This window comes from Hylobates moloch, unplaced genomic scaffold, assembly GCF_009828535.3.
Source record: "Hylobates moloch isolate HMO894 unplaced genomic scaffold, HMol_V3 SCAFFOLD_6, whole genome shotgun sequence".
Classification (NCBI taxonomy): domain Eukaryota; kingdom Metazoa; phylum Chordata; class Mammalia; order Primates; family Hylobatidae; genus Hylobates; species Hylobates moloch.
The window spans coordinates 123,142,901-123,155,634 of NW_026652281.1; the positions used below are offsets into that span (position 1 = coordinate 123,142,901).

The window sequence follows — 12,734 nt, forward strand, 5'->3', positions numbered from 1 at the left end:
CCCAAATCATGTCTCTCCAGAAGTTACAGGAAGTTCCTTAGTGAAAATCTGTGAGCACTAGCCCTTAGCCTTTTTTTTTTTTTTTTTTTTTTTGAGATGTAGTTTCACTCTTGTTGCCCAGGCTGGAGTGCAATGGCCCAATCTTGGCTCACTGCAACCTCTGTCTCCCAGGTTCAAGCCATTCTCCTGCCTCAGCCTCCCGAGTAGCTGGGATTACAGGCATGCACCACCAAGCCCAGCTAATTTTCTATTATTAGTAGAGACCGGGTTTCTCCATGTGGGTCAGGCTGGTCTCGAACTCCCGACCTCAGGTGATCTGCCCGCCTCAGCCTCCCAAAGTGCTGAGATTACAGGCGTGAGCCACTGCACCTGGCCATGCCCTAAGCCTTTTTGTGGGAAAAATGACACCCACGTTCTGTGGAAAAAGACTCTGAGTTAGGGAATATCGAGAAAAGGTAAAGAACAAAAGTAACACCCCTCCCCCACAAATATATCCCAATTGTTTGTCGTTGTTAAAGTCTTATTGCCAACAAGAAGAGACAATTGGAAGCATGGTTTTCTCACATCCATCCCAGTTGGTACAGACACTGATCTTCCTAAAAGCAGATTCAACGAACATTTATTGGCCGCTTAGGTATTGTTCTAAAAGGTGGGGATACAAATAAAATTTATGTTTGTTATAAGGATGGGCCAAAATTAGGAATTCTCCCCTTCTTAATGCAAATGCATATTTTCATTCCTTTTTAGCTCATGAGATAAAAATATCAGGACATCTGGAAACAAAGATTATCTGAAGGGTTTTATTCTCCCTTTATTTCCCATCAAATGCAGTGCTCTGAAGAGTGAGCTGCATTAATTGTCCAAACAGCCTGGGTCCTGAGCTTGTGTGGCTCACGTAGTGATGGGAGAGGACAGCAGAGGGCTTGTTTGCAGGGTAGCTGAACCTCTCCAGGCACCACAGGCTGGGCCCTCAGGGCAGGGATGGTGCGTCTCTGGGCACAGCCAATTAAAACTGTTTAAATCTCATTTGAGACCATGAAGGACAACTTCTGATTTCTGCAGAACCACACAGAGCCAGCAAGCATGCCATCCAGAAGAAGCTATAAGTGATGGCTTTGGAAACACACGCCCTTTTCACTTGCTGAGATCACTGAGCCTGTCTCACTGGGCCCCTAGTGGACTTTGCGGCCACATTCTAATAATCCTATGAGAAGGTAAAATTGTCCTATGACCAACCAAGGTCTCAGCCTCAGTATGAGGTGTCTTCCCAAGGATATCCAGTGATAATAATTCAGAAGGTGAAGGCAGACACGCCAAGAAGGTATCAGGGGGTGTTTCAAGGAATCGTGAGAGCAATGGAGCCTAGGTTTCCAAGAATGTAAATCCTTCATTTATCAAGGGCACTCAATTACTCAAAAAAGAACAGAGGCTGGGTGCGGTGGCTCACACCTGTAATCCTAGAACTTTGGGAGGCCAAGGCAGGCGAATCACTTGAGGTCAGGAGTTGGAGACCAGCCTGGCCAACATGGTGAAACCCCATGTCTACTAAAAATACACAAGTTAGCCAGGCATGGTAGTGCACACCTGTAATCTCGGCTACTCAGGAGGCTGAAGCAAGAGAATTGCTTGAACCCGAAAAGTGGAGATTGCAATGAGCTGAGATTGTGCCACTGCACTCCAGCCTGAGCAATGAAGCGAGACTCTGTTTCAAAAAAAAGAACAGAGACAACTTCTTTGATAATGGGTGGTGGTGGTAAGTGATTATTTTTTTCTCTTTTTTAAAATAAAAATGTTCATTTTTGTCGCTATAATATCATTTGAGAAAATTTTAAATTAAGAGACAACAAACACATGGCAGAAAGTAAATTTTCTGAAGTTGCTGAGATGAACTTGACATTTCCAAATTATTTCTGGGCTCACTAAATTCCTTAGAAGGGATTTTTTTTTTATTAACTTTTTTTTTAACTTTTTTTCTAACTTTTTTTCATTCTAACTTCAGTTTTCTTCACCAGCCATCTCCCCTAAAGTGACACCTTAGATTTTAAAAAATTGACAAGTCCTTAGGAAAAAAGCTATTAAAGCTCCCCTAAACCAGGTGAAGGAATTTAGGGCCAGGCAGGTTAAATAACTTGCCCAGGTTTACACGGTCAGTGAAAGCATAGCAAAGTGGGGACCTGCACCCAGGGACATCTGAATTCAGAACCCAAGTTCCTAACAGGTATGCTCCAATGTCTCCTGTTTTGGTCTGCTGCTTTCCCTCATCCACCACTCCCTGTGGGTCCACATTCCTTAGTTCAGAAAATAACCTCCATCACCAATATCTCTACCATAAAAAGCTACTTTATAAGGACGTAGGTCCTTTAGTCCATACGAGAGGTGAGTGGAGCATGGAAATTTCTAGATGTCCAGAGACTGCCCATCTTTGGGATACTGTTGTCTGGGGAATGTGAGGGCAGGAGCCTGGGGTAGGACAGATATTAGGTTGGAGGCACAGTCTCCACTGTCTGTGAGTGCAGTTGCCTCATCACGGATCCCCCAGGCCTAGCACGGTGGTTGGTACCTGGCAGATGCTTAACAAGCATCTTCTGTGAGTAAATGCCATGAGGAGATCTGCAGCAGACTTCAGAAAAACTTTGCATACTTAAGTTTTCGTGGCCTTTAATGAGGCCTGGTGAGAGGATTTAACCATAATTACTGCCAAACAGTTACTTCTTCAAGTGGACTGTTAGGATGAGGAGGAGGGCAAGGGTTATAATTAAGACTTCTGTGTACCCTGGCATTTCAAAAAGCCCTAACAGTACCCACCCCATCACACTCTGCTTTGATGCCCAAACCCTGCTTTGAAAGCAGCAGGACCCTTGGGCTCAGGAAAGCATGAGGTAGAAAATAGCAGGGGAGACCAGACGCAGTGGCTCGCAACCGTGGTATCAGCTACGGAGGCTGAGGCAGGAGGATCGCTTGAGCTCAGTTTGAGACCAGCCTGGGCAACTTAGTGAGACATTGTCTCTACTTAAAATAAAAATTGTTTTTATGTGGCCAGGCATGGTGGCTCATGCCTGTAATCCCAGCACTTTGGGAGGCTGAGGCGGGTGGATCACTTGAGGTCAGGAGTTCGAGACCAGCCTGGCCAATATGACAAATCCCCATTTCTACTAAAAATACAAAAACTAGCTGGACCTGGTGACACACGCCTGTAATCCCCGCTGTTCTGGAGGCTGAGGCACGAGAATTGCTGGAACATGGCAGGCAGAGATGGCAGTGAGCTGAGATCACGTCACTGCACTCCAGTCTGGGTGACAGAGCGAAACTCTATCTAAAAAAACAAAAGGAAACAGCAGAGGAGTGGCAGGGCAGCAGACATTCTGTGCCCAACCAAAGGGGAAAGCATATTTGTCTTTGTGGTTTGAAGTGTGGGTTGCATTTTCTGCTTTTTCCCAAAAAGCTAATGCAGAGCATAGCTATGGGGAAGTGCCAGGGATGGAAGCCTCAGGATCCATGAGAATGGTCAACCTAGCATCGGGGAAAAGGAAGAAAGACTCCTAAATACATGTCCCCACACTTGGGCTAAGGCACCCCTCACTGGGTCTTCCTCAAAGGCAATCTGGACTATGGGGGCTGGCCTTTGTATCCTAGAGAATGAATCTTTCCTTCTTAAATCCAGTCAAACTGAGGAAGCCCTATTGTCTGCTGCTTCTTCCCAGACATCTGCTTTGTATGTCTCCTATGTCATAATAGTGACAATGGCAACCATTTATTGGGTACCTCATGTGAGCCGGACATTATGCAAAGCACCTTGCTTGCATGTTCTGATTAAACCCTCACAAGAACCTCATGAGGTAGCCACTATTCTTGCCCCCTTTCATAGATGAGGAAACAAGGCTCAGAGGGATTAATTCTGAGCCTCCCACAGCCAATAAGTTACAATGCCAAAACTCAAACCCACATCACACAGCCCCAAAAGTCCATTCTGTTAGCCGTGGCTGAATAGTGCCTCAAGAAGCTACAAAAGTCCTCCTAACTGTGACTGCTCCCATGGGGTTCCTCTTAAGTAAGGCACTGGGACTCTTGGGTGCTCTAAGGACTTGAATTGATGACGTATGGGGGTCTGCGTTGGCTGGGGTTTTCCAAGGCTCTATACAGATACTCTAAGTACCACCTTTTCTCCCCAACAGGGAGGCCACCTGGCAAATGTTCCCACAGGAACTTCTCTTCAACAAACAGGGCTTATGGAAAAACATTTTATATCTGGTAAACAACTCTTAGGAACCCTTCAGAATAACACTGTAACCATTTAAGAAATAGAATCAGCAATTTAAAATCTTCCTATACAGAAAACTCCAGACCCGGACAGATTTACTGGTGAGTTCTTTCACACTTTCAAGGAAGGGATAATTTAACTATTATACAAATTATTCCAAAGAATGGAAGAAAATTTTCCCCAACTCATTTCATAAGATTAGGATAGCCTTACTATCAAAACCAGGAAAAGACAACATAAGAAAGGAAAAGTATAGTTCTGCTTCACTCAGGAACACAGATGCAAAAATTCTCAAGTATATGTTAGGAAAACAAACCCAGAAATGTAGGGAAATGGCATATATCATGATCAAGTTGGGTTTTTCTCCAAGATTGAATGGTTGGTTTAGCATTAGAAAATTAACTGATATAATTTATCACATTAACAGATTAAAGGAGAAAAAAACGTAACATTTTCAATAGGTATAGAAAATGTTTGATAAAATTTTATGTCCACTCATTGTATATTAACAACTCTTAGCAAACTAGGAATAAAAAGAAACTTACTTAATGTGATTAACGGAATCTATTTAAATCAATGGCAAACATCATACTTAATGGTGAAATGTTGAAGGCATTCTTTTAAGATTAAAAAAAAGAACAGAATGCCCATTTTCATGTTTCTGCTCAACACTGTTCCGGAGGGGCTGGCCAGCACAGTAAGGCAGGAGAAAGAAGTAAAAGGTTAAGTCTTTGAAAGGAAGAAACATAACTGTCATTATTTGCAGATGATACTATTGTCTTTATAGAGAGCTCAAAAGAATCTAGAAAAAATGTAATGGGAATAAGCATGAGCTTATCAAGGTTGCCGAATACAAATCAATATAAGAAAGTCAATTGCATCTCTGTACATTAAATAGAAAAATGATTTTTAAAAAGGTACCATTTGCAGGAGCAACTAAATTGTTTAAATCTCTAGGAATAAATATAACAAGACATGCAAGACCTTTATTAAGAAAATTTATAAAACATCATTGAAAGACATTAAAGAGGCTCTAACATAAATGGAGAATTATGCAATGTTCTTGGATGGGATGACTTAATATTTAAAGATGTTGCTTCTCCCCCAAATTTAACCATGAATTCAAATCCCAGTGGGTCTGTTTGCTGTTTGTTTTTATGAAACTCAAAAGGTGATTCTAAGATTCAAATGGAAGAACAAAAAAGCCAAGAGCCAAGACACTTCTGACGAAGAAGATGGAACTTGCTTGGGGTAAAGAATTGGACTTACCCAATCAGATTTCCATTTTTATTTCAAAGCTAATTAAGATGGCATGGATTTAGCATAGAGATTCTATTAAACCAATGGAACATGCTGGAGAACCTAGAAACAGACACAGCATAGAGGCTTGATTTATGACAGAGCAGACTTTGCAGATCAGAAGGGAAGGATGAACTATGGTGCTGGGCTAATTGGGTATCCATGTGGAAAAAGATGAAATTGGATTCCTCCCTTGTCAAAAATCAATTCCAGGTGGATTAAAGACTTAAATGTGAAAGGCAAAACTATAAAACTTTTAGAAGACAGTATAGAAGTATATCCTTATGACCTTGGGAGGAAAAAAACTTATTGAAGACTGTTTAAAAACGTGAACCATAGGAAATATATTGTGAATTTGACTATATGAAAAATCAGAACTTCAGTTCATCAAGACACCACAGAGTAAAAATACAAGCTACAAAGAATTCATATCCAATATATTAGAACTCCATAATTTAATACAAAAATAATAAATAACCCCATGGAGGAGCGGGATACAAAGGACATGAACAGGCATTTCATATAACAAGAATGGCCCATAAATATTTGAAAAAAAACCTAAAGCTCACTTGTACTCAGAGAAATTAATTTAAAACCACAATGAGATAGCATTTCATACCCACCCAATCAGCAGGTATTAAAAAGCCAGGCCTTACCACATGCTGGTGAGACTGTGGAGTAACAGTAATTGTCATTCACTGCTGGTGTAAGTGTAAATTGTTACAGCCACGTTGGGAAACAGTGTGTTATTGCCCAATAAAACTGAACAGGCTCATACCCTATGGCCCATCAATTCCACTCCTAGAGGTATATCCTGGAGAAATTCTTACCCATATGCACAGGGGACATGTACAAAAATGTTCATAGTAACATCACTCATAACAGCCCCAAACTGAAAATTGCCCAAATGACACATAACTGATGGAATGGTTAAATGGTGGTATAGTCACAGAATGAAATATAAGAATCAGCAGTGAAAATTAGCCACAAATATATGCAAAAACTTCCTGTTAAGCAAAAGATGCAAGTCACAGAATACACACATTGTGAGTCCATTCATACAATGTTCCCAGATAGACAAAACTAAACAACATACTGTTTAGGGATATATGCCAAGGTGGTAACAACATAGAAAAGGCTTGGAATGATTAACACAAACTTCAGCATTGTAGTTACCTCTGGGATAACTTGGGAGAGAGACTTGATTATGGGGGAATATGCAGAGGGCTTCTAAGCACAATATTCAACTTCTATTTTTATTTCTTAAGTTGGGTGGTATGTATGCAGGTGTCTGTTTTATGGGTGGTATGTATGCAGGTATCTGTTGTATTATTATTCTTTAGATGACACCCAAAATATATATACTTATCTGTATGCAAAATATATTTATAATTTTATATTTTAATAACAAAGGGAAGTTACAGTCAGACCAGAAGTGGGAAGTGGGAAGTAACAGGGTAGGGGGGTGGCCAGGAGAGGTGAAAGGTCAGGGGTGTAGCCTGCTCAAATAGCTAAGAAAAGACCCCACTGAAGTAGTGGGGGGAAGGGAATGGAGAAAGGTGAGGCTGGAGAGTAAACTGGTGCAGATCACAGAAGATCTTCCAAATTTTGATGACTACTTGGGAACTGTAAATTCAGTAGTCTTCACAGCATTATGCAATATAACCCCTGCAGACCTAGCCGTGTACTTCAGAAAAAAAAAAAAAAAGTATTTTTGAGATGAACCTAAAGGGACCTGCTGACAGCTCATAAATGAGTTCTCTATCTCAGACAGTGTTTTTACTCTCAGGACAAATAAATAGCTCTGGGTGGCTGCTCCTTGCTCATCAAGAACAGGGAGGGTTGCGGGCAGGTCTGGCTCTGAAATAGGCGTAGATGGAGAAGGGCTGATAGCCTCCTGGCAGCCGGAGCTCTGACTCCCTCAGCTCTGCCCTGCCAGGGAAAGGAAAAGAAAAACAAGCACGAACAGCTTCATATTCCACCTGCCTGCAGACCTATTCCGTATTACTAGGGACACCTGACAGGAACGGTGGTCATCCTGTCCACGAGCATAAACACATATGCCTCCTCTATATGACCCCTTTAGCCACAGTGAGATCTGGACATGTTAACCCTGGGATCTACAGAAAGGACTCTGAGCCTAGGGTCCTTGCTTCTGGAATAAAGCTGTCCACCCATTTGGCCACTTCCTGAAAATTGTGAAATCTTTCTATCTCAGTTTCTCCATCTGTAAAAATGGGGATAATGACCATGGGGCCCATGTATAAATTAGCACTGAAGTCATAGCATGTGAGGGTGAAGGAGCCCTTGGAGGTCCAGGCAAGCCTCTCGTGCTAGCTCCTAGAGCATCCTGATCTTCCCCGACCCCGACACGCGCAGGCGTACACAGCATTGGTATAGGTGTCACTGAGTATGAAAGTATACTGTTACACAGTATGTTACAGGAGCTTCCTGGCATACACTGTGAGCTCCACATGAAAATGGAGCCCTGTGTGTCCTGCTTAGTGCAGTAACCCCAGTGCCTAGCATGGTGCCTAGGACCCAATAAGGTCCACACACAGCAATTACCAAATGTGGCTGTTAACTTGTTTTGAGTCTATAGAGGGGAATGAACTTTTAACTTTATAAAGTCAGATGGTCAACTCCAGATTGTCCCTAGTGGTGGGTATAGAAACTACCAATACCTAATTTTCTATCTCTAAAATGCAGCCCTAGGCCAGGCGCAGTGGCTCACGCTTGTAATCCCAGCACTTTGGGAGGCCGAGGACATATCGCCTGAGCCCAGGAGTTGGAGACCAGCCTGGGCAACATGGTGGAACCCCATTTCTACAAAAATACAAAAAACTGTCTGGGCATGGTGAGCACATCTGTAGTCCCAGCCACTCAGGAAGCTGAGGCGGGAGGATCGATTGAGCCTGGGAGGTTGAGGCTGCAGTGAGCTGTGATTACACCACGGCACTCTAGCCTGGGTGACAAAGCAAGACCCTGTCTCAAAAAAATAAAAAATAAATAAAATGTAGCCCTTCTCTCAACCCTGAGTGAACACTGTAGGTTCAAGGCCCTTGTTAGTTTTGGGGAATACCAAGTGTAATACCATAACCAGCTCTAGAGTAGTTCACACTCTGCTGGGAAAGACAGTCACCCCATACCTGCCAAGTTACCGAAAGGCAAGAGCCCTGGAGGAAATAGCTGAGAGCCACGGCATGGGATGGAGAAAAACAAACTTACATTTGGAAAGGTGGAGAGGTTTTCTGCTAGAAAAGAGGAGCAAGGTTGCTACAGACACTCCTCCCCATGCCCACCACATTCTTGGGTCCTGCTTTCAGTCCAAGACCTTACCAGGCTGTCCCATAAAAGGCACCCCAGCCACTCTGTCCCCACCCTACTCAGTAACTAATCTCTTTACAGATCAAAATAAGTAATCTCTATTGAGCACTTACATTGCGTCAAACCCTGTGCTTAGTTCATATGGATTACTTTAACCCTCATAACAACTCTAAGAGAGATACCATTATTGCCTCATTTTATAGATTTTGAAGAAATGGAGGATCCACAGAATTCAATCACTTGTCCAAGATCACAGGTTCTGGTAGATGGTAGACCCACCGGCCTGAGTCCTAAGTTAGACCTCCTCTCTGGACTCCTAAGAGGTAGCTGCATTTTCTATACCTGGGTGGCTGATGGTGAAGGCAGCAGGGCCAGCAGGGCAGAGCATTGCCAGCAATTCTGTGCCAGGAGGCTTCATACCCTCTTCCTCCCTCACTTAGCACCTGAAAACCTGGAAATTCCCAGAAGCCATATAGCTGTGGATTCTGCTGTGGTTGATAAAGACTTATTTTAAATGAGTCATTTCCTCAAAAGGGAGGGAAAAAAATGTGTTCAGATTTCAGCAAGAATGCCCTTCCCCACCACACCCGCACACCCATACTTACCCCAATCTTGCTAGGGACTCGGAACCCTGTGCCAGGGAGCATCAGTTGGTGGAGAACCTCCCATCCAGCCTCACAAACTCCTTGTGGCACAGGCACCTGAGGTCACAATTGACCCCAGGGAAAGGAACCAGGGCCAGTCCCATTCACTCAGAAAGGCTAGGCCTCCTTCTTCAATCCCAGTGACAGGAGCAGACTTGCCTCCTCAGAAGCTGGCCATCTGTCTGGTTATCTTCACTTACCGGGTGGGGCCTTCCTTTCTGTCTTGTTCTGCCTGTCTTCTTTCTCACCCAGTTTCTCTCTTCTCTGCCTATGTCTATCTTGTTCTCTTTTCCTGTCTCTCCAGTCGTTCATTTGTTCATTTTTCCTTTGCCTTATTGATTGAGCGTCTGATCATAGGTTCCTGTTCTTGGTTTCTCTCCTATTCAGGTGGCCCCCTACCATGAGGGTTACTTGCTAGCTGCCCTCTATGAAGCTGAGCGATTCCCATCCCCTTCCCTAATTCCAGACCTCGAGCTGAGTCAAGCCAAGGCCTCTTGGATGTTTCCTGTGGCCTTAACTAGATAATGTATTCGTGTTTTTTAACAGCTTTACTGAGGTTTAATTATATACAATAACACTTAAGCATTTTGAGTATACAGTTCAATAACTTTTGGTAAACATATACAGCATGTAATCACTACCAACATCAAGATATCAGACGTTTGCATCATCTCCAAAAGCTCTCTTGTGCCCCTTTGCTATCAATCCTCTCTCCCCACCCTGGATCTTGGCAACCCTTAGTCTGTTTTCTGTCACTATAGTTATGGCTTATTTTTAAAACATTTTATATAATTGGCATTATATAGTATATAGTCTTCAGTGTCCTGCATCTTTCATTTAGGGTGATGTTAAGATTCACCCTGCTGTTGTATGTATCACTGAGGAGTACACCGCTGTGGTTATACCACAATTTGCTTCTTAATTCACCAGGTGATGGGCATTTGGGGGTGTTTCTAGTTTTTCGTTAAAATGAATGAAGTTGCTCTGAACATTCATGTACAGGTCCTTGTATGGACACATGTTTTCATTGCTCTTAAGTAAATATTTGTGAGTACAATTGCTGAGTAGTATGAAAAGTGTATGATTAACTTTATAAAAAATGGCCAATCTGTTTTCCAACATGGCCTGTACCATTTTGCATTCCCATTGGAAGGGTATGAGAGTTGCAGGTGCTCCACATCCTCACCAACGCTTGGTATGGTTGGTCCGTTTTTGTTTTTTTTTTTTTTAAGACAGAGTCTCGCTCTGTTGCCCAGGCTAGAGTGTAAGGGCATGATCTCGGCTCACTGTAATCTCTGCCTCCTGGGTTCAAGTGATTCTCCTGCCTCAGCCTCCTGAGTAGCTGGAATTACAGGCACATGCCACCACCCCCAGCCAATTTTTGTTTTTTTTTTGTTTGTTTGTTTTTTTTGTTTTTTTTTTTGAGACGGAGTCTCGCTCTGTCACCCAGGCTGGAGTGCAGTGGCGCAATCTCGGCTCACTGCAAGCTCCACCTCCCGGGTTCATGCCATTCTCCTGCCTCAGCCTCTCCAAGTAGCTGGGACTACAGGCACCCGCCACCATGCCCGGCTAATTTTTTTGTATTTTTAGTAGAGACGGGGTTTCACCGTGGTCTGGATCTCCTGACCTCGTGATCCGCCCGCCTCGGCCTCCCAAAGTGCTGGGATTACAAGCGTGAGCCACCACGCCCAGCCTAATTTTTGTATTTTTAGTAGAGATGGGGTTTCACCATGTTGGTCAGGCTAGTCTCGAACTCCTGACCTCATGATCTGCCCACCTCAGCTTCCCAGAGTGCTGGTTGGTCATTTTTTATTTTAGCCATTCTCATAGGTGTGTCGTGGTATCTCACGGTGCTTTTAATTTGCATTTCCCTGGTAATTATTGATGTTGAGCATATTTTTATGCATTTATTGGCCACTCAATATATCATCTTCTGTGGTATCTGTTGCCCATTTTTATTGGGTTCTTTGTCTTCTTATGAATGTATTGTGAGAGTTTCTCCAAACTGTTTTTATCTCCCTATCTTCTCCTTCCTTCCTCCCTCTGTCCCTTTGGAGCTATCGTTCTCCCACGGTATCTCTGTCCCAGTTTTACCTTATGCCATTCTCAAGGTCTTCCACTATCTCCCCCTCACCCCTCTTCTTCACTGTCTCCTTCTTCCTCCTCATGTCATCCTTTCTCTTCTCCTCCAGGACACTTTAAAACCTGAGAAGCTAACATCCTTTCCCATTCCCTATTAGAAATAATGCCATCACAAGCCCACAGATTACTGTCCCGGCCAGGCTCACTGTTCCAAGTGGGGGAAATACGCCCTCCCCAGATAAAGGCCCAGAAAAGTAAAAAGACAGACCCTAGTGTAATGAAAAGATGGCTTTGCATTCCGGCATTTTCCCCCCTCCCTAAAGGATTAATGGTGTTTGTGGATAGCAGTTCTTTTACTCAAACATAATATTGGAAATCCAAGAGTGTTAAGTGAAGTCCATCCCGTTTAATCAGTGCTCCAACAGTTTCCACACACATAAGCCCTTTAGGGGTTTAACCTTCCCCAGTCATAGGCAACGAGCAGCCTAGCCCAAAGCCAGCTCCTTGTCATGTCTCTTTGAAGGAACCAGTGTGACAGTATCTGATTACAAACTCAGAACACTTTATGTAGTGCTGAGTTCCTCAGGAAGGTGATTGTGGAATGGTTTCGTTCTTCTTAATGCTTTATTATTGAGGTATCATTCACCTACCATACAACTCACCCATTTAAGGTGTACAACTCAGTGGTTTTTAGTATATTCACAGATGTATAACCATTACCATTACAATTTTAGGATATTCTATCACTTCAAAAAGAAATCTTGTGCCATTTAGCCGTCACCTCATATTCCCCATCATCCCAACCCTTGGAAATGATCATCTATTTTCTATCTCTGTAGATTGACTTATTCTGGACGTTTCATATAAATGGAATCAAATAATATGTGGTCTTTTGTGTCTGGCTTCTTTCACTTAGTATAATGTCTTCAAAGTTTATCCATGTTCTCTTATGTATCAATACTTCATTCTTCTTTATGGCTGAATAATATTTCATTGTATGGTCGTACCATATTTTGTTTATCCACTCATTAATGAGTAGACATTTGAGTTGTTTCCCTCTTTGGGTTATTATGAATAATGCTGCTGAAACATTTGCCTATAAGTTTTTGTGTGGACATACATTT

The 12,734-nt window shown here is 42.8% G+C and overlaps 2 protein-coding genes across 6 annotated transcripts in view; one reads left to right on the forward strand and one right to left on the reverse strand.

The window, feature by feature from the left end:
- The window catches only part of GRXCR2 (glutaredoxin and cysteine rich domain containing 2), a 185,255-nt gene extending 175,716 nt beyond the window's left edge, over window positions 1-9,539 (reverse strand). Inside the window, exon 1 of the transcript XR_009213841.1 lies at window positions 9,490-9,539. The gene's annotated coding sequence lies outside the window, so the exon portion shown is untranslated. The remainder of the gene's footprint in view (window positions 1-9,489) is intronic.
- The window catches only part of SH3RF2 (SH3 domain containing ring finger 2), a 128,933-nt gene that overhangs the window by 97,785 nt on the left and 18,414 nt on the right, over window positions 1-12,734 (forward strand). The window lies entirely within an intron of this gene.